Raw genomic sequence first — 24,729 nt, 5'->3', positions numbered from 1 at the left:
GAGTATTTGTTGTAGACCAGGTGGAGACCATGCACAAGAGAGCTAGCATGGGTCTTCTTAGATCTTGTCCAAAAGAGTCCCTGGAGGGACAGAAAGAGCCCAGTGGGAAGAAACTAGGATACTGCTGAGTTCCTATGGGATGAGGAAGCATTCCTAGACCTCCATTCAGAGGAGAAATGTCCACGTCAATGGAATGGTGCCTTTTCTCTTCTGAGGGATCAATTACCAAGGTCAGCAACATGGGGGAAGAGGAGCAGAAACCCTCTGTGAGTAAAGAACACATAGCAGCAAATGCAGTATTAATGTTCACATGTGGAACTTTCTTGTGTTGCCTCAAGATGGCAAGCAATCATTATTGGTTCTCAAACTGAGCAATCCTGAGGGACTTTGGAAAACAGTGGCTTGTAGATCATTTCATTTTTAATCATCACCTAAATAGGTCAGGGTCTTCACTGCTGACATGCACTTTGAATGTTTTTTTTTTTTTTAACATTTATTCATTTTTTAATAGAGAGAGACAGAGCATGAGTGGGATAGAGGCAGAGAGAGAGAGAGGGAGACAAGAATCTGAAGCAAGCTCCAGGCTCTGAACTGACAGCACAGAGCCCAACGTGGGGCTTGAACTCAAGGACCATGAGATCATGACCTGAGCTGAAGTCAGACGCTTAACCGACTGAGCCACCCAGGCACCCCTGAATGGTTTTTTAATTAACATAATTACAATATAAACAGCAGGAGTAAATTCATTACAATTAAGGACTTCAATGGAATCATTTTTTCCCTTAAATATATCCTCTGATATTACAGTCTTCTATGAAAAGACACACTTTTTTGGGCTCCTTTCTAACCTCCCCTGCCCACTTTACACCTCTGCTCTGAACCCCACCCTCACCCCATTCTCTTCTCCAAGGAGGGAAAATCCTAATTATAAATCATATTCCAGGGCACAGATCATACAACATAAGCTAGTGGGTGGAGCCACCATGCAGAAAAGGTCAGCATATAATGGTGCTTTTTTCTTTCTCTTGATTGTTTACTGCTGAAGTGAGAGTTGATCCATGTCCTGGATATGTGCTGTCTTAGGACAATAAAATTATTCTCAAGGGATGTTAAGAAGAACAAAAGGAGGTTACAAGAAATTACTAGAGTATATAAGATTTTGTTTCTGGTGTTTTTTATTTAAGTTTTTATTTATTTATTTTGAGAAAGACAGAGACAGTGCAAGTGGGGGAGGGACAGAGAGAGAGGAAGAGAGAGAGAATCCCAAGCAGGCTTCTTCTCACTGCCACGCAGAGCCCATCATGGGGCTCAACCTCACCCACTGCAAGATCATGACCTGAGCTGAAACCAGGAGTGGATGTTTAATCGGCTGAGCTACCTAGGAGCACCCCCCCCCCACCATTCTTTTTTTTTTAAAGCATCTTAACATACTTATTTTGCACCCAATAACTGTATCATTCAAAATTCTTGAAATTCTAATTCTGTTACTTGTGTCTGGTGAGTCTAACTCAAGGGGGATCACTTTTTTTTATGTGCTTTGTACTTTTAGATTAAGAGCTCATGTTTAGTAGAGCTATGGGCATCCTTTGGGGTTGAGTTGAGGGTGCGCATTTGCTTCTTTCAGACACCCTGGGGCTCTTTCCAAATTAGGACTTTCATATTAACTTCTTGGCTTGAGGATTACTTTGATATGAATTCAAATGCCCAATGTGAGTAAAAGAAGCACTGTGATTACACATTCTCAGAGAATACCTTTTTCCTGCCTAGAGCTCGGACTGAGACACACAAATTACAACTTCATCTCCCTTTGTATGTGGGTTGATTTTTTTCTAGTTTGCCCTTTCCTGGCCATTCGGCCTTTGAGAACCAAAGGGGCTCCGTTCTATGGGTCCCACATCTTCAGCACAAGCTCTCATCCCCATCCCCAGAGCCACTCAAACCTAAGCTCCCTGACTACCAGCAAACCCACCCAGGGTAACTCATACTTCAGCATCCACTTGTTCCTGTCTTTAGTTTTTGTTTTGCTCCTGAACAATTTCTCTTTCTCTTGCACTCTGTTATCCTTCAAAGAGATATCTGTTAGATTTCACCTAGTTTCCCAGACATTCTGCGGCAGGAAAGTTTTCAGGTTATCTAATCTCTAAATTGCCAAAAGAGAAATGCAGTATGTAGAGAATTAATTCAATTTGGTATATATTATACAGTCCACCAGATCAATGCTTCCCAGACTTTCATTTACATAAAATCAGCTAAGGATTTTGATAAAAGGCATATTCTGCTTCTAGCTCTTGGATAGGGTTGAAGGGTATGCCTTTCTAACAAGCTCCCAGGTGAGGCCAATACTGTTAAGACACTGAATGGCAAGTTTCTAGATGACCGTATTTTTTTTAAGTAGTAGTTATCTACAGATACTCAAGTTACAATCTTTTCTGGATTTGTTTCAATAATCTGACAAACAATGATGCTATTTTCATTTTTAAGAAAACATACTCAGTTTGTAATCACTTTATGATTTAGAAAATCATAATCCTACTAGATCTGCCTTATTCCTTCTGTGTTTATTTTGTCTATGGCTATGCTGTCATATAGAAGAATGTGATGAAGAATATGACTTCCCTAGAGGGAGAAAACTTTACCTTATTGTATCACTAATGAGATCTTACATACAGAAAGCAATTAAAAATATTTCTAGAGAACAAACGACTCTGGTCCTATTTTCAATCTCTATCTTGAAAACTATATAACAAGGGCATTCCCATCATTTACTCATTTAATGAACATTAATTAATATGCCAGTCTTTACCCATAAGGAGCTTTAGAGTTATATCCACCTCTACTGGTTGAGTCAAATAGTCAACATCTCAGTCATAATAATAATAATAATAGCTAACACTTATTGAACCATTGGATCTGACATGTATTACTTCACTGAAACCTTCAACATTTCTCTAAGGGAGTTACTATTCTTATCCTCATTTTTTTTTTTTTTGAGAGACAGAGTGTGTGTGCATGCACACACGCACACATAAGTGGAGGATGACGGACAGAGGGAGAGAGAGGGAGAGAATCCCAATCAGGCTCTGTGTTGTCAGCACAGAGCCCAACTCAAGGCTCAATCCCATGACCATGAGATCACAATCTGAGCAGAAATCAAGAGCCAGACACTCAACCAACTGAGCTGCCCAGGAGCCCCTATCCATTTTATGGAGGAGAAAAGTTGAAGCTTGCAGAGAGGTGGATAACTTTCCCGTGGTCATGCCACTAGTAAATTGTAGAACAAGAATTTAAAATCACGTCATCCTGACTCCGGAATCCAAACTCTTACCACCTAGGCTATACTATAGTCACACATAAGTTTCAAAGCACTCTGGCTCAGGTATGAAGCAAAGGTAACCATGTGAGGCCAACAGGAGAGGGACTACACTGAGATCCAGGGGGTTCTCATTCACGTGGACATAAAATATGGGCTGAGGGTAAATAACCTACTGCAAACACCTCAGGGAATGACGTATCCAAGGTCTGGTCTGAAGCAAAGTTTAATTCTAACTTGGATGAAATATGGAGGCTGAGGCTGCTGCTCCCCTTGCCGGCATTGGAACAGCTCCTGCTGCAACAGTCCTGAGATTTGGGAAGTCCAGCTGCAGGCATTTGAGGGAGAAAATAAAGTAGGGGACTCTAGGGTACAGACAGGCATAAAAGCACAGAAGCCAGCATGGTTATGCCAAAGTTCACTGACATGTTGAAGAAAGCCCACCATTTAGTAAATACTCTTTATTAGGATGAAGAAATCAGGATTTTCACAATGTGCTATGGTATCTGAAAATGCCATTGCATGGGTCTGGAAGACATAGCTCTGTACAATTTATATTTTCTGGACTTTAAACAGAAGACAAGTTCAGAAGAGGATTTGTCGAGTTGAAAGCATGAAAAGCTAAGGGTAAAGGGTTTGAGGAGTGAGCTCCCGAGTGGTACTTTCAAGTCATTAGGTAGACAGATGATCAGTGCCAACAAACATTGAGAATGCTCGTGCCCACTCACTAGCAGATGCAACCTCTCCTAAAGAAAGGTATTTTTTATGTTTATTTTTGAGAGAGAGAGAGAGAGAGAGAGAGAAAGAGAGAGAGAGAGAGCAGGGGAGGGTCAGAGAGGGAGAGAGACACAGAATCTGAAGCAGGCTCCAGGCTCCAAGCTGTCAGCACAGAGCCCGACACAGGGCTCAAACTCACAAACTGTGGGATCGTGACCTGAGCTGCAGTTGGACAATTAACCGACTGAGTCATACCTTTTATTAAAAAATAAAAGGTATTTTTTAAAAACTCAGACTAGGGGCGCCTGGGTGGCACAGTCTGTTGGGCGTCCGACTTCAGCCAGGTCACGATCTCGCGGTCCGTGAGTTCGAGCCCCGCGTCAGGCTCTGGGCTGATGGCTCAGAGCCTGGAGCCTGTTTCCGATTCTGTGTCTCCCTCTCTCTCTGCCCCTCCCCCGTTCATGCTCTGTCTCTCTCTGTCCCAAAAATAAATAAACGTTGAAAAAAAAAAATTTTTTAAAACTCAGACTAGGGGCGCCTGGGTGGCGCAGTCGGTTAAGCGTCCGACTTCAGCCAGGTCACGATCTCGCGGTCAGTGAGTTCGAGCCCCGCGTCAGGCTCTGGGCTGATGGCTCAGAGCCTGGAGCCTGTTTCCGATTCTGTGTCTCCCTCTCTCTCTGCCCCTCCCCCGTTCATGCTCTGTCTCTCTCTGTCCCAAAAATAAATAAACGTTGAAAAAAAAAAAAATGAAAAAAAAAAAAAAAAACTCAGACTAAATGGGATATAGTAAAATTCTTCCATCCGAATAGATTGTTACAGATCCTCATTTTAGCCGTTTATATCACTGTTTGCCATCTATAAAAAATTCAATCTAGAAAAACTAAGAGGAAAAAAAACTGTACACATTCTTTAATAATAACTCATGGGTGGGGCGCCTGGGTGGCGCAGTCGGTTAAGCGTCCGACTTCAGCCAGGTCACGATCTCGCGGTCCGCAAGTTCGAGCCCCGCGTCGGGCTCTGGGCTGATGGCTCAGAGCCTGGAGCCTGTTTCCAATTCTGTGTCTCCCTCTCTCTCTGCCCCTCCCCCGTTCATGCTCTGTCTCTCTCTGTCCCAAAAATAAATAAACGTTAAAAAAAAAAATTAAAAAAATAAAAAAATAATAATAACTCATGGTCTTGTGTATTATGAGAATAAGCATTATGTAATTATAAAACTATTGTATTATTGCCTGAGACTGATTAATCTCAGAACACCAGACAAGGTGTAAATGAAGCCATGGCCAAGGGTCAGTTCTTATGAAGGTTATTCAGGATCACTGTGTTTCGTGACAGCCACCTGACCCCTCACTCCAGCTGGTGGCAAGGGGGACAAAGCAAGACAGAGGAGAAATGGTCCTAGTGATAGCAGTGAGTGGCACAGCTTTTCCATATAAAGGAAAACATATTATTAGGTCATGGCTGACATTTAGTAGGTAATTCACTCAAATGACTTACCACTTCATACCCTGTAATTTGGTATGATTCTTCTTTTAATAGCACACTGAACAGATGCAGATTTCCCATTTACATTCAAAATGACAGCAAATTCTCTTTCCACCAATATGGCTCTTGTGAAGGATAAGGAAAGAAAAGGTGAGTGTTCTAGGGAACCACACAGATCTCTGGCCCTGGTTCTGTCTCATCATTCATTCCTCTGCCTCCATCTGCACTCTATGCCTCTAAGAGCCCCTTCCCTACAGTCCCTTTATATCACTTGAAGTTCTATTCTTTCCTCTCTCAGCCCCTAAAAATGTGAACGTGCTTATCACTTAATAGATACAGATGGATACATGTGAAATAGACACATTTTAATATGAAGAATCTGAAGAGATCATCCAATTCTCAGGCATGAGAAAGATGACCCTTCTCCCTTTCTATCACTGTAACTCATGTCTTCACGCACCCATCCATTTAAGGTTTGCTGTGATGTTTAAATGTATTTTTAAAGTATAAAAGAAATATTGGGGCGCCTGGGTGGCGCAGTCGGTTAAGCGTCCGACTTCAGTCAGGTCACGATCTCGCGGTCCGTGAGTTCAAGCCCCGCGTCGGGCTCTGGGCTGATGGCTCAGAGCCTGGAGCCTGTTTCCGATTCTGTGTCTCCCTCTCTCTCTGCCCCTCCCCCGTTCATGCTCTGTCTCTCTCTGTCCCAAAAATAAATAATCGTTGAAAAAAAAAATTTTTTTAAATAAAAATAAAAATAAAGTATAAAAGAAATATAATAGACCCTAGATAACTAATTCCCATTTCCCCCCTATTCCTTTCCCCCAACTTACCCCCACTTTACCCAGTGCTCTCCTCTCCCTGAAAACAAATTCTGAAGAATGCCCTTGTGGGATGTGTAATACCCTATTGATTGCTAAATTAACCTTGAAACATTTTTTTTTTCCAACGTTTATTTATTTTTGGGACAGAGAGAGACAGAGCATGAACGGGGGAGGGGCAGAGAGAGAGGGAGACACAGAATCGGAAACAGGCTCCAGGCCCTGAGCCATCAGCCCAGAGCCCGACGCGGGGCTCGAACCCGCGGACCGCGAGATCGTGACCTGGCTGAAGTCGGACGCTTAACCGACTGCGCCACCCAGGCGCCCCTTGAAACATTTTTTAAAGACTATGTGGACACATACCCTTTGTTCTCATGGCTTTTCATCTTCATATGAGTATGACCAGTAATACTTAACCATCTAAAGTTTAAACCTTCTCTGAGGATTAAGTTGAAGCCTTGAAAGTCTTCTTTTAGAAGATAAAAGACAACAGTCTCCTGCATATAATGTCCCTCTTCCATCAAGCATTTTTTATAAGAACATTAACATCCTCAAGTTTAGTAGAAACAATTTGATTCAAAGGAGAATTGATTTCTGCAGATGGTCCTCAAATTCTGTTGCAGCTTTGGAAACATTCTTCCCAAGTAACCAAAAATGACTAGTCTAATGTGAAAAAATTAGAATTCAGTTTTGCCATAGAAAAATGTAGCAAGAGCCAAGATCTTACATTTCTGCAGAACTGGAATTGAGAAAGAATAGCAGGTCAAATTAGGGCGCCACATTAAAATATTTCTCAATTGCGTGGTAGCTCATATAATTGTTGGCAACTATTTGCTCCCTACCCTGCAAGAGAATCACACATCTTTGTTGTTTGCCCTGATTCCTGTAAGATGGAGCAAATCTCACTGCCCATAGTCAGACTTGGCCATGGACCTGATTGGCCAGTAAACATCAGCAGAAATGACAGTGTGCTTACTCCATGCAGGAGCTTGTTTAAGAGGCCTGCTCTTGCTTTTTAATCTCTACCTAAAGAATAGCATATCCTTGATGGAATGCTCCATTAGCCTGGATTCCAAAAGGAAGACTCATGGAAAAGAGCCATATGGAACCTAGCCTTGGCCACAGCCGCAGCTGCAGGCAACCAACAGCAACAGGGGCAAGCTTCAACCTGTGCACGGAGGACATGCATGTTATTTGCCACTGAGATTTGGGGGGGTGCTTTTCATCACAGAACAGATGATTAATACAACAAACAAATCATGATGTGTTTATCCCAAGAATGGGGAGACTAGGTTTCTGTGTTCTACAAAAAGGAAAAAGAAATGAACATTTATGGAAACTTTGTTCAAGGCCAACTACTGTTCTAGGAGTTTCACAAAATTATCCACCAACCAGATGCCCAGAAAAACCTCTTGGGTCTCATCTATGACCTCTAAGTAAGTTTCCAGAGCTGGCATTCTATTATGAGTTGCTTACTGAAGCCATTCAGAAAAGTAAGATTCACTACATAATTTACAGTCACCACATTTCAAGAGAGTAGATATCTGGCCAAGATTAATCCCTATGTTTTTTTCATAATATGACTGATGTTTTAATGTACCACCAATTATTAGCATGATTTTCAGAGAAAATCCAGTTCACTAATGTTTGAAACTTTTTATTTCAAACCCATTTTTATTTCCTATATTCACCTACTTGTTACCTAACTACCAAAAATATTAGATTCTTTCATTTTTAAGGGCAATCTCCACTTAAATTTTAGCTTCCTTTTATACTGCCATCAATTTCATTAAGATGCCTATAAACATAATGATAATAATGTGAATCTCACCAATAATTTATCTGTGCCAAAAGTTTGTAAGTGATAATCGAGATATCACCAAAAGATTTCAATTCATCAGAGTCTAGTATTATTAAAGATCAATACCATCACCATTAATGAGACACAGGCACTGTTCTGGGAAAGGATATATATCCAGAGTTTGATAAATGGACTTCAAACAAACAGCCGAAATAATTTATCCAGGCTAAAAGAAAGCTTTTAAAGGCTGGCAAAGTCAAATATAATATTCTAAAACAAAATTTTCCTATGCCTCTTCTGATTTGAAAAAAAAAATTGTAGAGAGATACCATATACATCCTCTAGTGATGTTAATATTTTTAACCATTTTTATTCAACATTTTAACTATATGCCTGTTGGATAGAAAATATATCTATAAACGTGCCAATCTTTTTAGTTCTAGGCAAAGAATAAGATGTTGGGTGAAAATTAGAAACACAATATTAGAAAAAATATATGAAGGCTATTTTTTCCCCAAAGTACCTTACTAAAATTCACTATGAACACTCATGCACTGTTATATCTGCATATGAAATAAAGACACAGACTAGAAAATAAAAGAGGTAAGTTTAGGGAAGGGGATTATGGGTGATTTGGTTTATTTACCTTTTATTTTTATAATAATATTTTTAAACAGTTACAAATAAATGCTGCTACTAGAATCTTATTATATGTTAATTTTAATATCCTATCTATATATGTTAATTTTAGTAAATCTAAGCAATCCATGCTTTTTTCAGAAAACATATACATCACAAGGAAACAAAAAAGAAAACAAAAAGCATCCATAATCCTACAAAAATTCTAAATTCTTTGAGTCTTTTGTGTCTGTGCATATTTATATGAATAGAGGAAAGAAACAAGAGTTCCACTTCAAGGAAAGAATGATGCATAGTGTCAGAACACCCATCCTGTTGAGAACAGCTAAAAGATGGACAGTGTTTTAAAATATATACTTGAGGGGCACCTGAATGGCTCAGTCGGCTGAGCGTCCATCTGACTCTTGTTTTCAGCTCAGGTCATAATCTCACAGTTCGTGAGTTTGAGCCCCGTGTTAGGCTCTATGCTGACATTGAGGAGCCTGCTTGGGATTCTTTCTCTCTCCCTCTCTCTCTACTTCTCCCCCACTAATGCTCACCTTCTCTTTCTCTCCCTCGCTCTTTCTCTCTCTCCCTCTCAAAATAAATAAATAAACTTTAAAAAAAAATAAAATATATATTTGAAATATATGTTGGCCTCAAAGAACTACCAAGACAGTGAGAAGAGGTGAGACAAGATTTAAGAGAAGAGGGAAACCAAGAGGGGTAATCCAGAACTTAGGGCACTTTTCCCCTTGAGGCAAACTGCCAGTTTTGAAAATGAAAACAACAAATGAGAGGCTAAGAAAGTGAGCACAATAAAATAAAAACTTGAGTACACGGCATCAGAACAAGGAGGGACTTAGTAAATAAATACCCTGTACTTTAAGTGAGATTCTGAAAGGGCTTAAGAGGAATTAGGAACAGAACAGCCCTCACAAGAACTGAAGCTCAGATTTGAATCTGGTCTCAGTTCCTGATGGGATGAGATTGAGTCTGTTCAAATGAACTGTATACAAGAGCCGGAGGAAATCTTCCCAGGACAAAAAACATTACCTAGAGCCCAAAATTATCTCTAAAATTTTTCTTTTTTTTCCCCAGTATATGAAATTTATTGTCAAATTGGTTTCCATACAACACCCAGTGCTCATCCCATAAGGTGCCCTCCTCAATACCCATCACCCACCCTCCCCTCCCTCCCACCCCCCATCAACCCTCAGTTTGTTCTCAGTTTTTAAGAGTCTCTTATGCTTTGGCTCTCTCCTACTCTAACCTCTTTTTTTTTTTTCCTTCCCCTCACCCATGGATTTCTGTTAAGTTTCTCAGGATCCACATAAGAATGGAAATATATGGTATCTGTCTTTCTCTGTATGGCTTATTTCACTTAGCATAACACTCTCCAGTTCCATCCACATTGCTACAAAGGGCCATATTTCATTCTTTCTCATTGCCATGTAGTACTCCATTGTGTATATAAACCACAATTTCTTTATCTAAAATTTTTCATAAACAATGCCTGGCCTTCAATAAACAGAAAAGAAAGAAAGAAAGAAAGAAAGAGAAAGAAAGAAAGAAAGAAAGAAAGAAAGAAAGAAAGAAAGAAAGAAAGAAAGAAAAGGGAGGGAGGGAGGGAAAGAAAGAAAGAAAGAAAGAAAGAAAGAAAGAAAAAGAAGAAAAAGCAAGCAAGCACGGGGTACCTGGGTGGGTCAGTCAGTTAAGCATCCAAACTCTTGGTTTTGGCTCGGGTCATGATCTCACAGTTCATGGGTTCAAACTCCACCTTGGTTGGGCTCTGTGCTGACAGCTCAGAGCCCGGAGACTGCTTCAGATTCTCTGTCTCCCTCTCTCTCTGCCACTCCCCTGTTTCTCTCTCTCTCAAAAATGAATAAACATTTTTTAAAAAGGAAGAAAGCATGTAAGAGGGTAAGATTTATCTGCAAATCAACAAAAAAACACAATGGAAATAAACTCACAAGTGATACAAACATTGAAGTATCAAAGACCAGATAAACTATTATTATGTTCAATCAATAACTGATGGATAAAGATGGAGAATTTCAGAGAACTGGAAACCAGAAAATAAATCAAACAGAGTCTAAAATTAGAAAATAAAACATGGTAAATTGACAACAGGAAATTACATGCAACTGAAAAAACAATTAGTGAAGAGGTCATCAGAGGGGAATATATACCCTGAAGCATGGATAATCAAAATGAAAGAATTGAGAAATGATCCTAAAAGACATAAGGGATAAGGAGAAAGTGTCCAAGCATAAGAGAAAATAAAGCAGAAGGGATATTTGAAGAAATAATGGCAAAACTTTTCCCCCCAAAAATGTCAAAACACCAATAAGTGCTACAAACTCCAAGAAGAGTAAATACAAAAAAAAACCACACCTGAGCACACCATCATCAGACTACTGAAAAACAAAGAGAAAGAGAAAAAGCTTCAAATCCATTAGAGGAAAAGAGATGTATTACCTTTAGAAGAACAACTGAGGCACCTGGGTGGTGTTGAACTCTTGATTTCAGCTCAGGTCATGATCTCATGGTTTGTGAGTTCAAGCACCGCATCTAACTCTGTGCTGACAGTGTGGAGACTGCTTGGGATTCTCTCTCTCCCTCTCTCTCTCCCCTGCTCGTGCTCTCTCTCTCTCAAAAAAAAAAAAAAATTAAAACAACCACACTAAAACCATCAGCTGATTGTTCAACAAGGGAAAAAAAAACAAGAAGACAATGTAATGATATCCTCAAAGTGCTAAAAACAAAACAACAAAACACCTGCCCACACAGAATTATTTATCCACCAAAAATATCCTTCAAAGCTTAAGACAAATACATTTAATACAAAAACTGAGAGGATGTGTGACTGGCACAAATGCACTCATGGAAATACAAAAGGGAGTGCTTCAAGAGAAAGAAAAATCATCCCAGAAAGAAGAACTAAGATACAGAAAAGAATGCAGAACAATGGAAAGGGTAAAGTATGTCAGTACATTTAAGTAAATATTGACTAGAAAATAACAGGAACAATATCATCTGGAGTTTAAAAGATATCATTAATAACCTTGACATTAGTAGCACATAAGACATGAGGGGGTTACTCTGCCCTCTTTGCATTTCCCAGAACTAGTAAAGGTAGTACTACATACAATACTTGAATAAATATTTTATTAACAGAAAGATGGTAAGATAAAAGAACATAGACTAGTAGGACAAATAAGTATTCAGATAGCTTTATACCAAATATATAATTAATACACTGAATGTGAATAGATCAAACACATAATTTTAGAAAAACTGTCAAACTATCATCACAAATAAGCAACTCAATTACATAGAAAAGATACACCATCAATAGGTGAGGTTGGGAACAAAAGGATGGAAAATCATACATGCCATGCAAACACTCACTAAAAGAAGGCTGGTATATCTTCACTACTGTAAGATACAGCAGATTTAAAGGCAAGAAACATTACTCTTCATATTACAAATTTTATCATCAATTTTTTGGATGTTTTATGATGGCAAAAGCATAGATCTAAAGGGAAAATACAATGCCTAAATTTGTATGATGAATCTAAAAATACTACGTAAAGCCAAAAACTGGCAGAAATAGAAGAATAGAAAAATCCACATTATGGTTAGAGACTTTAACACATTCTTCTCAGTAACTGAGAGAAAAAGCAAATATATCATCAGTAAGGATACAGAGCAAGATTAACAAAGGACTTAGTGGACAGACAGACAACAGAGCACCAACTAGTGTCAACTACACTCAAATACCACAGGATATTTACCAAATAATCTCAGATCTGGGTCAAAAATAAAGTTCCAACCAATTTTAGAAGATTTAAGTAACACATGTCATGTCCTGACTAACCACAGTGGAATTAAAACTAGTAATTAATCCCAAAAAGATAACTAAAAAATCCCCATATGTTTGGACATTAACCAATGCTGTTCTAAATAGTTCATGGGTTAAAGAAGATAATGAAAATGAGAACTATTTGAGATGAATGACAATTTTTTTAATTGCATATTCATTTTTTCCAGATGAAGAATTAATGTCACACTTAGAAGGACATTTATGGCCTTATGTGCATATAGGAAAATTGAGAAAGGCTAAAAGAAGAGGAAGAAGAAAAGAGGAAGAGGAAGAGGAAGAGGAAGAAGAAGAAGAAGAAGAAGAAGAAGAAGAAGGACATCAACTACAGTGTCTACAGACATTAAAACATAAGGAAATATTAACAACTTTATGTCAAAAAATTTTACATAATAAATTAAGTGGACTAATTCCTAGAAAAATATAACTTAGCAAAAGTATCAGAAAATCTGATAAGTCCTATAACTATTAGAGAAATTGAATACAGCTTGGTATTTTTTCCATACAGCAATATATTATAAACATTTCCTTATGTCATTAAGTATCCTTGTTCAGTGACAGAGGACATTTATTACAATATAGTTATAAGATTGGGGTTTCATTTAAGCTTTATTAATTCTTAAGCATGTGACCTTTGATAAGCTATTTAACCTCTTTATACTACAATTTTTTTTAATCTTTTTTTTTAATTATATGAAATTTATTGTCAAATTGGTTTCCATACAACACCCAGTGCTCATCCCAAAAGGTGCCCTCCTCAATACCCATCACCCACCCTCCCCTCCCTCCCACCCCCCATCAACCCTCAGTTTGTTCTCAGTTTTTGGCTCTCTCCGCTCTAACCTCTTTTTTTTTTTTTTTTTTTTTTTTCTTTTTTCCTCCCCCTCCCCCATGGGTTCCTGTTAAGTTTCTCAGGATCCACGTAAGAGTGAAACCATATGGTATCTGTCTTTCTCTGTATGGCTTATTTCACTTAGCATCACACTCTCCAGTTCCATCCACGTTGCTACAAAAGGCCATATTTCATTTTTTCTCATTGCCACGTAGTATTCTATTGTGTATATAAACCACAATTTCTTTATCCATTCATCAGTTGATGGACATTTAGGCTCTTTCCATAATTTGGCTATTGTTGAGAGTGCTGCTATGAACATTGGGGTACAAGTGCCCCTATGCATCAGTACTCCTGTATCCCTTGGATAAATTCCTAGCATATACTACAATTTTTAAAACTATGACCTAATAGGTGAGACATTACATTTACTTAGTACAATGTCTTGAATCTAGTAAATGTTTGATAATGATAGCAATGAATATGTTTAATGACTGCATGGTAGCCTTTTTTCCCCTCTTACAAATGTTGCAAGAAATCCTTATCTACTGTTACACACATCCCTAATTTCCTTAGAGTAAAATCCTGCACATGAAATTAATGGATCAAGAGATTCATGACACATAGGGTCCAACTGTCCTTCAGAAAAGCTGAATCCGCTTACACTTCCATAAACAGTAAAAAAAAAGTACTCATTTTCCTACACCCTTGGCCACGTGGATATTATCCTTTTTTACTTTTGCCAATTTGGTAGGACAAAGTGGCTGATCAGTATTAGATTCATTTTGGATTATATTTATTATTTAGTAAGGATGAACACTTATTAGATCTATTGACATCTGAAACTGTCCCTGCATAAATGGCCATTTCATACCTTTTACCAAGGCAGAAGGAAAAAAGGAAAACTGGGGCACATCACACAGTAATGGCAGTCAAGCGGTTCCAAAGCAAATACCTGTTGGTTTTCACACGGAGGGTAAGGAGAGACAGGAGAGACAGGCCACTGCAGCTTGGCAGATGGCATGTTTAAAAAGCAAGGGAACTTACTTAGGAGGCTTGTCTTGGCTAGCTGCAAGACAGAGAGAGCTCCACACCTGCCCACCAGATTCTTAAATTTACATAGAGGTTTTAATGGGGTTCTGTCCCGTATAACACTTGATGTTCCCAACAGCACCTTACTCTCTCAAGCCTGCAGCCTTGAAAAGGGCTCCTGCTGTGGGAAGTACGGGCAGAATGTACATGCCAGGGAAAGGGGAGGGAGGGAGTGAGGAGCCTAAGATAGCCCACATCCAGCTCCAGGGTCAGCCAGCAGTCATGATGACCTTCTCCAACAATACCATCCAAAATATTTTAGATAGTGTTTCCTTTCTAGGGACCCTAAAAGTTTTTGCACGTAGGTCGCCTTCTTGACAGCCCTTCTTTCTTCCATTTTTCCTCTGGGATATTTGTAGTATTTCAGACTGATATTACAAGAGTTTGTTGCTCACCTTTTAATTCTGTTTAGGTTTATTTACTTTCATTGTCATTTAATAAGGAAAGTAATAAGGCCATGGATTTGTCTCGGCAGTTTTGGTCATATCCTGTGGGTTCTTACAGGGAGTTTTTTCACTGTCAATTTTTTTGCATCTGCAATGTATTTTTCTTAGTATCTGGATTTAGTACATAAATATAGAAGAGAAAACAAAATCAGGACAGCACAATTACCAACTCACATTATCTGTTAGGTTTTGTTTCTTGGATTAATTATAGAATATTAAACAAAGAACATAAAAACCATACCACGAGGATATTCTCAACTAGAATAACTGAGTTTTTTCCAATTCAAAGGTTAAAGAAAAAATAAGGGAGCAGGGAGGGTATATAGATTCTAAAAGGCAAAGATTATACATATTCACTGTCAGAAGTGGTATGTAGTTGAAATGATATTGCACCCATGATCAGATAATGCTTTAACATGCCAGATGTAATCCATAACACACAGGTCTCAGGAAATGAGATGCCAGGCTGCAAACACACAGCCTGTACTTGAGTCGTCGGCGATTACAGGCAAAAAACGTATCACCACAACAAACTTCCCTGAGGTCTGTTTTACTAGGACCAGAAATTACCTTCATTATTAACAGTATATGCAGCATTGTTTATACTGTAGCATTGACAGTTTAGAAATTATTGACATTTCCAAAAGAGCCATCTAAGAAGAGATTTTGAAATCATTTGAATTGAGGACAGCCCATGGCTTCTTGTCAAATGAAGCTCCTATTAAATACAAGAAAACCCAAAACAAGGCCTGTAAGGATGCAAAACTTACTGAACTGATGCTGAGGCACTGACTGAACCAAGGTACTTATTGGAATTTTACATTAAACATTTTCAGGTGAAAGCTGCATATAAAATCTGTGCAAAATATGAGAAAAACAGGCAACCCTGATTTTGCTCAATCATATTTGTCAATGTTTATCAAAAAGATTGAAGTTATGCCCCACCCAAGGGGGTACAGTATTCTTTCTTTTCCGTGGCGGATACGTTCTGAGACCCCCACTGGGTTCCTGAAACCCCCAATAGTACCAAATCCTATATATATTGTGTTTTTTCCTATACAAACATACCTATGATAGAGTTAAATTTACAAATTAGGCATAGTCAGAGACTAACAATAACTAACGATAAAATATAACACCCATAACAACATACTGTTGGGTCTCCTGGGTGGCTCAGTCGGTTAAATGTCAGACTCTCCATTTCCGCTCACGTCACTCACCATCTCATGTTTCCTGAACTGAAGCCCCACATCGGGCTCTGCACTGAGAGCACCGAGCCTGCTTGGGATTCTCTCTCTCTCTCTCTCTCTCTCTCTCTCTCTCTCTCTCTCTCCGCTCCTCCCTCTCTCTCACACACACACAAAATAAACATTTAAAAAAAACCAATATGCTGTTACACTATACGCTTAAAATATACACTTAAAACAATAAAAGTTATGTGAATGTGGTCTCTCTCTCTTTCTCTCTCTCTCTCTCTCAAAATACCTTATTGTACTTCACTCACCCTTCTTGCGATGACGTGGAGATGATAAAAAGCCCGAGTGACGAGACAAAGCGCTGAAATGCCCTGAGTGACGCCGTAATTGTGACGTCACTTGACGCTACGTCAGAAGGAGGAGCATCTGCTTCCAGACCGGGGAGGAGGGCCGAACTGAGCGGAAAACCTTGGAAGGCGAAACCATGGGTAAGGGGGACCACTGTAGAGTACAGCTGTAAGAGCTTGGCAAAGCAAAGCACCAAACAACAGACAAAATACACAGCTGCAAAAGGGAGATTGATTCTAGCCTCTGTTTTGGCACAAGTGACCCTGTTCCCATCAAAAGCATCACTAGAAGAGTCTGAGTCACTGGTTTTTTTTTTTCAAATGCCACAGAGAATTTCTTTTTTTTTATTTTTTAATGTTTCTTTTTTTGTTTATTTATTTTTGAGACAGAGAGAGACAGAGACAGAGACAGAGCACGAGCAGGGAAGGGGCAGAGAGAGAGGGAGACACAGAACCGAAGCAGGCTCCAGGCTCTGAGCTGTCAGCACAGAGCCTGATGCGGGACTCGAACTCACGTACGTGAGATCATGCCCTGAGCTGAAGTCGGATTTTCAACCAACTGAGCCACCCAGGAGCCCCAAGAATTTCTTAACATCAGCATTTTCCAAACTGACTTCCCAAAGAATCCTTATAACCCAGTGCACATTTAACATTGGCCCGGAAAACACCATTTGGAATATATTTTATAGAAGAATGTTTATTGACATGCATACATTTCCAAGTAGTCCAACACTATGTATAAGATAGTAACAATTGTGTTATTATATATTGATACATTATTTATCTAATTATTTATATATCTAAATATATGTAAGAGATATAGTATATATTTTGTTATACACACATACACAATTTCTTCATTATTCTTAGATTCCATATATGCAAATTTGTCTATTTGCCAAAATGTACTTGTAACACCAAAATTAATACTAAGGGAACTCTTGCAGTCATTCACTGACCTTCAAAAAGGGAGGAAAATCTTGAGTTGCCCAACATTTATGTTGTCAATTGAGGTTAAACAGGCGATCATGGATTACTTAGTGCCATCTTTTTCACATTTCTGTGCTTTTCACATTTTTCACATTTTTGTTGGTGATTTTACATGGATTCCAGACATAGGGCTAAAGTGCTGTCTAGTGTTCCTAAGTGCAAGAAGGCTGTGATGTGCCTGATGCAGAAAAGCATGTATTAAACAAGCTTCATTCGGGCATTAGTTATAATGCTGCTAGCTATGAGTTCAATATTAATAAACCAGCAATGATATTAAATAGTGTCTCTAAATAGAAACACATATAAAACAAGGTTATATATTGATCAGTTGACAAAAAATGTGACCAGAGGCTCATAGGAACCTAACCCTGAATCTGCCCTAGGGGCAAGGATGCAGTATTCTGTTCAAAGCAAGTTTATAGAATATAACTACCAGCAGATAACAAGAATGACATAGGTACATAGATAGATAGATAGATAGATAGATAGATAGATAGATAGATAACAAACTTTAGGAAATTTTTTAAAATGTTTATTTTAGTGAGAGACAGACAGAGCACAAGCAGGGGAGGGGCAGAGAGAGAGAGGGAGACACAGAATCCAAAGCAGGCTCCAGGCTCTGAGCTGTTAGCACATAGCCCCACATGGGGCTTGAACTCATAAACCGTGATATCAAGACCTGAGCCGAAGTCAGACACTTAAACAACTGAGCCACCCAGGTGCTCCTGGAACTTTAATCCTTTAAGCTAGAGAAATGAGCCTAAATAAGATCCATGTCTGATAGCTATTCATTTTTTCAATGAATGAATATTGGAGATAAAAGTGGTGCACAAATATGGACATTGCCATGACTTTCTGGACATTTGTGGTCTAGCAGGGAAGGGCCACCATTCATATACGTTATATGATGCACAACCTGACTAGAAAATACAAATGTAACCAAATAATCACATTAATGAATTAATAATCACAGACTTAGCTAAGTGCTCTGTGAGAGAAGAATATGGTTCTCTAACAAAGAAATCACCCATGGAGTGCCTGGGTGGCTCACTTGGGTTAAGCATCCGACTCTTGATTTCAGCTCAGGGAATGATCTCACTGTTCGCGAATTCGAGCCCCGTGTTGGGCTGTGCGCTGACTGTGCCAATCCTGCTTGAGATTCTCTCCCTCTCTCTTTCTCTGCCCCTGCCCTGCTCGTGCTCTCTCTCTCAAAAGTAAATATTTAAATATATATATACATAAATAAAATTTTTAAGGAAGTCACCCAACTTAGATGGAAGGTAGGGGATGAGGAGAATATTCCAATCAGAAAACATGGCCTGGGGGCGCCTGGGTGGCACAGTCGGTTAAGCGTCCGACTTCAGCCAGGTCACGATCTCGCGGTCCGCGAGTTCGAGCCCCGCGTCAGGCTCTGGGCTGATGGCTCAGAGCCTGGAGCCTGCTTCCGATTCTGTGTCTCCCTCTCTCTCTGCCCCTCCCCCGTTCATGCTCTGTCTCTCTCTGTCCCAAAAAATAAATAAACGTTGAAAAAAAAAATTAAAAAAAAGAAAAAAAGAAAAAAAAAAGAAAAGAAAACATGGCCTGGGCAAAGCCTGATAGCAGGAGGAAGCATGACATTCTGTAGAAACTGTAAGAAGGACATTGTGCCCAAATCAAAAGAAAGACAAGTGGTCCAAAATAAAACTTGAGAGTCAGGCAGGGGGTGAACCATCCAAGGCCTTGTAAGCCAAGCTACGAAATGTTGGTTTTATTCTGAGTGCAATGGGAAACCACTAATGGGGGATGATTAGATTATTTGCCTTAAAAAGTCGCCCTGGCTACAGAGCAGCCACGGTGGAAGGGGGTGGTCAAAATCAATGTGGGGAGAACAGTCAAATTATCATAACCTCCCTCAAGTGTCTCCTACAGTATAATTACAGCCTAGCAAATATATAGCTCTAAGTGTGTGGATTAGACCTTACACAGAGGGAAGAATAATAAGATCAGCAAAACAAAAGAGCTTTGTATCTCTTATTCTAAAATTTATAAACCATGGGAATACTGTGACTTCTTTTCATTCCAAATATATATCTGAATTTCCTTTCAGAGGCACATTTAATCTTCTTTACTATGACTTCTCTTATTTTTCAAGAGGTACATTTGTGTCTCCATGCAAATGTATGCTTCATCTTGTCATTACTCTCCTAATTGTGCAACGTCTGCTTCAGTCACTTTTTGAATGTGTGATATAAGTGTTCTTATGAATACAAAGACTGCCTCCTCTGTGGGTCCCAAAACAACTTCTGAAAATGAAGGAGGTGGCAGGGAACCTTAAGTTATACTCAGTAATTATAGGTAACCCAGAAAACTCATGATGTAAAACATCTAGCTCTTTGCTGTGGATGCTCCCCTCACTTTTTCCTGTTTGCAGATTTTTAAACACATGGTAAAAGTTGTGTTCCAAAAGTGTAAGGGATGAAGGAGAGAGAAAAAAGGAGGAGAAGCAGGAACAGGTGAAGGGAAAAGATGAGACGTTATCTCCTACCCATGTGAACTTGTCTGGTCCTTGTCGAACCAATGACTTTAAGCAGATCATTCAAGTCTAGTGGGGAATAAGGACTGTGCATCAGATGACATGGGGACATTTTGTGTGATGATGTGATAGTGGCATGTAAAATATATATTTAAATGCCATTATTTATTAGTGATGTATAATGAAGCATTTTTGAGTAAAATGACATGATGTCTAGGACTTGCTTTTTAATGATCTAGAAAGGGAATAAGATAAATGAAATGTGGTTGACAAAAGATGAGTAAGTTACAGAGAGGGAGGGAGGCAAACCATAAGAGATTCTTAAATGCAGAGAACAAACTGAGGGTTTACGGGAGTGGGGGAGAGGGGAAAGTGGGTGATGGGCATTGAGGAGGGCATTTGTTGGGATGAGCACTGGATGTTGTATAGAAGCCAATTCGACAATAAATTATATTTTTAAAAAACACGACAGATTAGTAAATGTTGAGTCTAGGTAATAGGTACATAGGAATTCATTACACTTTTCTCTTAACTTTGGTATATTCTTTAAAGCTGAGGGAAAGCAGACAGAGGCCAAATTGCAGTGGGCTGAGGAGTGACACGGAGATATTTTGTTTCCTCTGTCTCAAAGCCTTTAGTACATTTTTACAAAATGTTTTGCTTTGTTTTAATTAGCATTCACGAAATTAAGAGAGTGAATTCTTAACTGGGAAGAGATATTATGCAGTCTCATTTCTCAGGAGACAATGGTCCGGGTACCATAGAAGGTGGCCAGTAACACAGCAGTCCCTGGTGGAACTTTGGGCACCAGCCAGAAGCCCTGCAACCCTGGAGAGGCAGACAAAGGTGATAAACAACAGCCAAGATGGATTTGTGGAACTTGCAACAATTCCTTCCAAGCCCCAGAAAGGACTTGGGGAGGTGAACCTGATAAATGACTGCAGTTGCAGTGTTCAGCAGAGTAAGTGCACAGACTCAATATTTGGGCTTCAAAGGGAAAAGCCATGCCTTGAGGCTGGACAACTGAGGACCAGAGAACACACACACACACACACACACACACACACACACACACACACAGAAACACTGACACAAAGCACTTACCTTGAGCTGTGTACTGTTCTTTATGTATACTCATTTCATCCTCTGAACAACTGTGAAGAGGTATTGTTATATAGAAATGCAGAAACCAAAGGACAACAAGGTTCTCTCATTTGCCCTCTCCAGCTAGTGAGTAGAAGATCTGGAATTCTAACCCAGGCAATCTGACTCCAAAGTCTATGCTCTTTACATCTTTTCTATACCACTGCTTGTGCCTCTCTCTCCCTCTCTCTCTCTAAGGGAAAACAACCAGACAGACATTCACTGGTATGTTTGTGGTTGAATATTTTTTTTCCTTTGCACTCAATCTATGTTCTAGATTTTGTGAGTTAACATGTATTACTCACATCTTTATTTTTAAAATCCATAAATATATATATATTTAATATTTTTAATGTTTATTTATTTCCAAAGGAGAGAGACAGAGCGTGAGTGGAGGAGAGGCAGAATGAGAGAGAGAGAGAGAGAGAGAGAGAGCAAGAGAGAGAGAGAGAGACAGAATCTGAAGCAGGCTCCAGGCTCTGAGGTGTTACCACAGAGCCCGATGTGGGGCTCAAACTCACAAACTGCGAGATCATGATTGGAGCCAAAGTCGGACGCTCAACCGACTGAGCCACCCAGGCGCCCCCATAAATATATATTTTAAATAAGGATCTTCCTTCTTAGAAAATCCTCTAAATATTAATATGAGATTTTGCTCAGATTAAGTGAAAGAAAAAAGTGACTTCTGGGAAGCATTTTTGCTTGATGTTCATGAAAATGTGTTCCCTAAGAACGAAAAGGACTATGAGGTAGAAAATGTGACTGTTAACATGGAAAAAATGTCAGGAAAACCCTCCCATGACAGAAAATACCTCCTGACACTACAAGAGAGAAATATGGGATGAACAGAATGTGGTGAATTGCAAAACTGGCCACAAATTTTTCTACCCCAGTATCCACAGTGCTTTGCAATGGGACATTGCTCTTCCCATCAAGACCTGGAGATTGTGGGAATCTAATGCACAGCATGGTGAGTACAGTTAACAACACTATATTCTACACTTGAAAGTTGCTAAAAGAGTGGATCTTAAAAGTCCTTATCACACACACACACACACACAAATGGTAACTGTATAAGATAATAGATATGTTAACTAACCTAATTGTGGTCATCATTCCTCAATATACACATATATTAAATCATCACATCGTCACCTTAAACTTACAAAATGCTACATATCAATCATATCTCAATTAAGCTGGGGGAGGGGAGAAAGAGGTCTGCTTTTTCATCACCTTGTATCTGGGCTTGGCCGCAGACGTTCATTGAGCCAACGGACATCGGCAGATGTAATATAAGCAGAGACCTGAGAAACACTTCTCTGTGGTTTGCTTCTTGCTGATCCTAAAACCTTGAGATAGCATGTAAATGAACCCAAGCTAACCGACTAGAAGATGAAAAGCCAGACAGAGAAAATCATGGCTCTCTGGCTTATCACCTGCCAACCACCAAACATGTGAGTGAGGCCCACCAGCTGACCAGAGTTGCATGCCTCAGTTTCTTTATCTGTAAAATAAAGCTAATTTTGTTAGAGTTTATTGAGTCGGGTATAATAATGTATTTATAACTATACCAAGCATAATGAACATTACCAAATGTTATTATTTTAGGGAAAAATTGAGAAAGACATTGAAATGGACCAATTACCGAGTGTAATCCCATATAGCACGCCCATCCAGGTTATATCAACCTTTCATTGTCATTGAGCTACTTCACAACTCTGTAGAAAATGGGGGATAATGTAAATTATCCTTGTCCATAAAAATGCAAAATAATTGTATCTAGTGGAACATAATTGATTATTGCCTCATAGATAGACCTATCTTGATTCTATTGGTAAATCTATTCCAGCATTCCTTATTTGCCTGTATAATATGTGGTTCTTCAAATTTCCATTGGAAACAACCACAGCATCTTACTGGTTCTCTAACTAATGAGTTAAATAAAATCTTTGATACATGTTCATTGTATGTTTGTATGTGAGTCAAAATTCCCCATTTTAAAGTATCTTTTAACACTATAATTATAGTGTTTAAAAAAAAAACTCTTGGGGCACCTGGGTGGCGCAGTCGGTTAAGCGTCCGACTTCAGCCAGGTCACGATCTCGCGGTCCCTGAGTTAGAGCCCTGCGTCAGGCTCTGGGCTGATGGCTCGGAGCCTGGAGCCTGTTTCCGATTCTGTGTCTCCCTCTCTCTCTGCCCCTCCCCCGTTCATGCTCTGTCTCTCTCTGTCCCAAAAATAAATAAACGTTGAAAAAAAAAATATTAAAAAAAAAAAAAACTCTTGTGAGTCAAAAATATTGTGCCCACTTTCTTTTATATGAGAAAAAACCACAAAGGTATTCTCACACATGCAAGGGCACAGGTATACATATAAAATATAGAACACACACACCTTCATTTAAAAAAGTGCTTGAAGAAATCAGCATACTGAAACATAAATCAACATTAAGAAATTTGGAACAGCAAAGCACTGAAGTTAAACATTGAAATTCCTTAAATATAAGTCATATAAATATATATGGCTAGAAGTTACAGAAATAGGAAAAACATGGTTTGAAAACAACACAATAGTTTTAAAATAAATTAAACTACAATAATCTAGGGAGGATTCTGGGGAAATGTGGTGAAAATATAACATTCTGACACCCTCCCATGCCCAATTCCCTTCTTTTATTTTTTAAGATTTTTTTTAAGTGATCTCTACACCCAACGTGGGGCTCAAACCCACAACTCCAAGATCAAGGGTCACTTGCTCTACCAACTGAGCCAGCCAGGCACTCTACCCCACCCCCAATTCCCTTAAGTAGATGAGGAAATCCTATTCCATAACCACCTTGCCACACAGAAGGGTTTCCCCTACATACCTGAAAAAGTTTCTGCAAATAAAGTGCAGTGGTGAGGAGGGTGGAGAGCCTACCTGTCGTGTTCTCCCCCAATACTCATAAACAGAATTTTCCCTTCTGGTAGCTCCTTTCTGCAGACCCTCCCACTGGGCCACATCAATGATCTGCCTATGTAAAGGAATCTAAAAGGGGACAGATAATCTCGTGTCTATGTACACTTAAAACCAAATACCTTTGCTCTGATTTGCCAGTTTTTGTAAGTATAACGACACTAAGAAACTGTAAGGACTACCACTATCTTTACCCAAAATGTTTTGTTAGGAAGAGGATCTGTAGAAAGTGTATTTTACTATTCAAAACTTGTAATTCAAAATGAATTACCATGATTCTGACTTAGCAATAGCTGAGCACTTACAAACTCATAAATAAGTGTAGGGGCCAAAATTTGCTATCCCAACATATGCCTCTTTGGCATGTGGATTATTTTAGTTTTATTATTAAAAAAAATTTTTTTTAATGTTTATTTTTGAGAGAGACAGAGCACAAGTGGGGGAGGAGCAGAGAGAGAAAGAGGGAGACACAGAATCTGAAGCAGGCTCCAGGCTCCGAGCTGTCAGCACAGAGTCCCACGTGTGGCTCGAACCCACACGTGGTGAGATCGTGACCTGAGCCAAAGTTCAATGCTTAACTGAC

At 39.2% G+C, this 24,729-nt stretch overlaps 1 long non-coding RNA gene across 2 annotated transcripts in view; it reads right to left on the bottom strand.

The window, feature by feature from the left end:
• Positions 1 to 24,729, bottom strand: part of LOC123592929 — a 106,177-nt gene that overhangs the window by 73,395 nt on the left and 8,053 nt on the right. Inside the window, exon 1 of one of the 2 annotated variants that reach the window (XR_006710014.1) lies at positions 16,507 to 16,874. The exons of the other annotated variant lie outside the window; for it this stretch is intronic. This is a non-coding gene — a long non-coding RNA (uncharacterized LOC123592929). Of the gene's footprint in view, positions 1 to 16,506; positions 16,875 to 24,729 lie in introns of those variants that run through there. 2 annotated transcript variants of the gene reach the window in all.

This window comes from Leopardus geoffroyi, chromosome D4, assembly GCF_018350155.1.
Source record: "Leopardus geoffroyi isolate Oge1 chromosome D4, O.geoffroyi_Oge1_pat1.0, whole genome shotgun sequence".
Taxonomy (NCBI): domain Eukaryota; kingdom Metazoa; phylum Chordata; class Mammalia; order Carnivora; family Felidae; genus Leopardus; species Leopardus geoffroyi.
The sequence above is the reverse complement of the archived record's forward strand: the minus strand, read 5'-3'. Positions and strand labels throughout refer to the sequence as shown.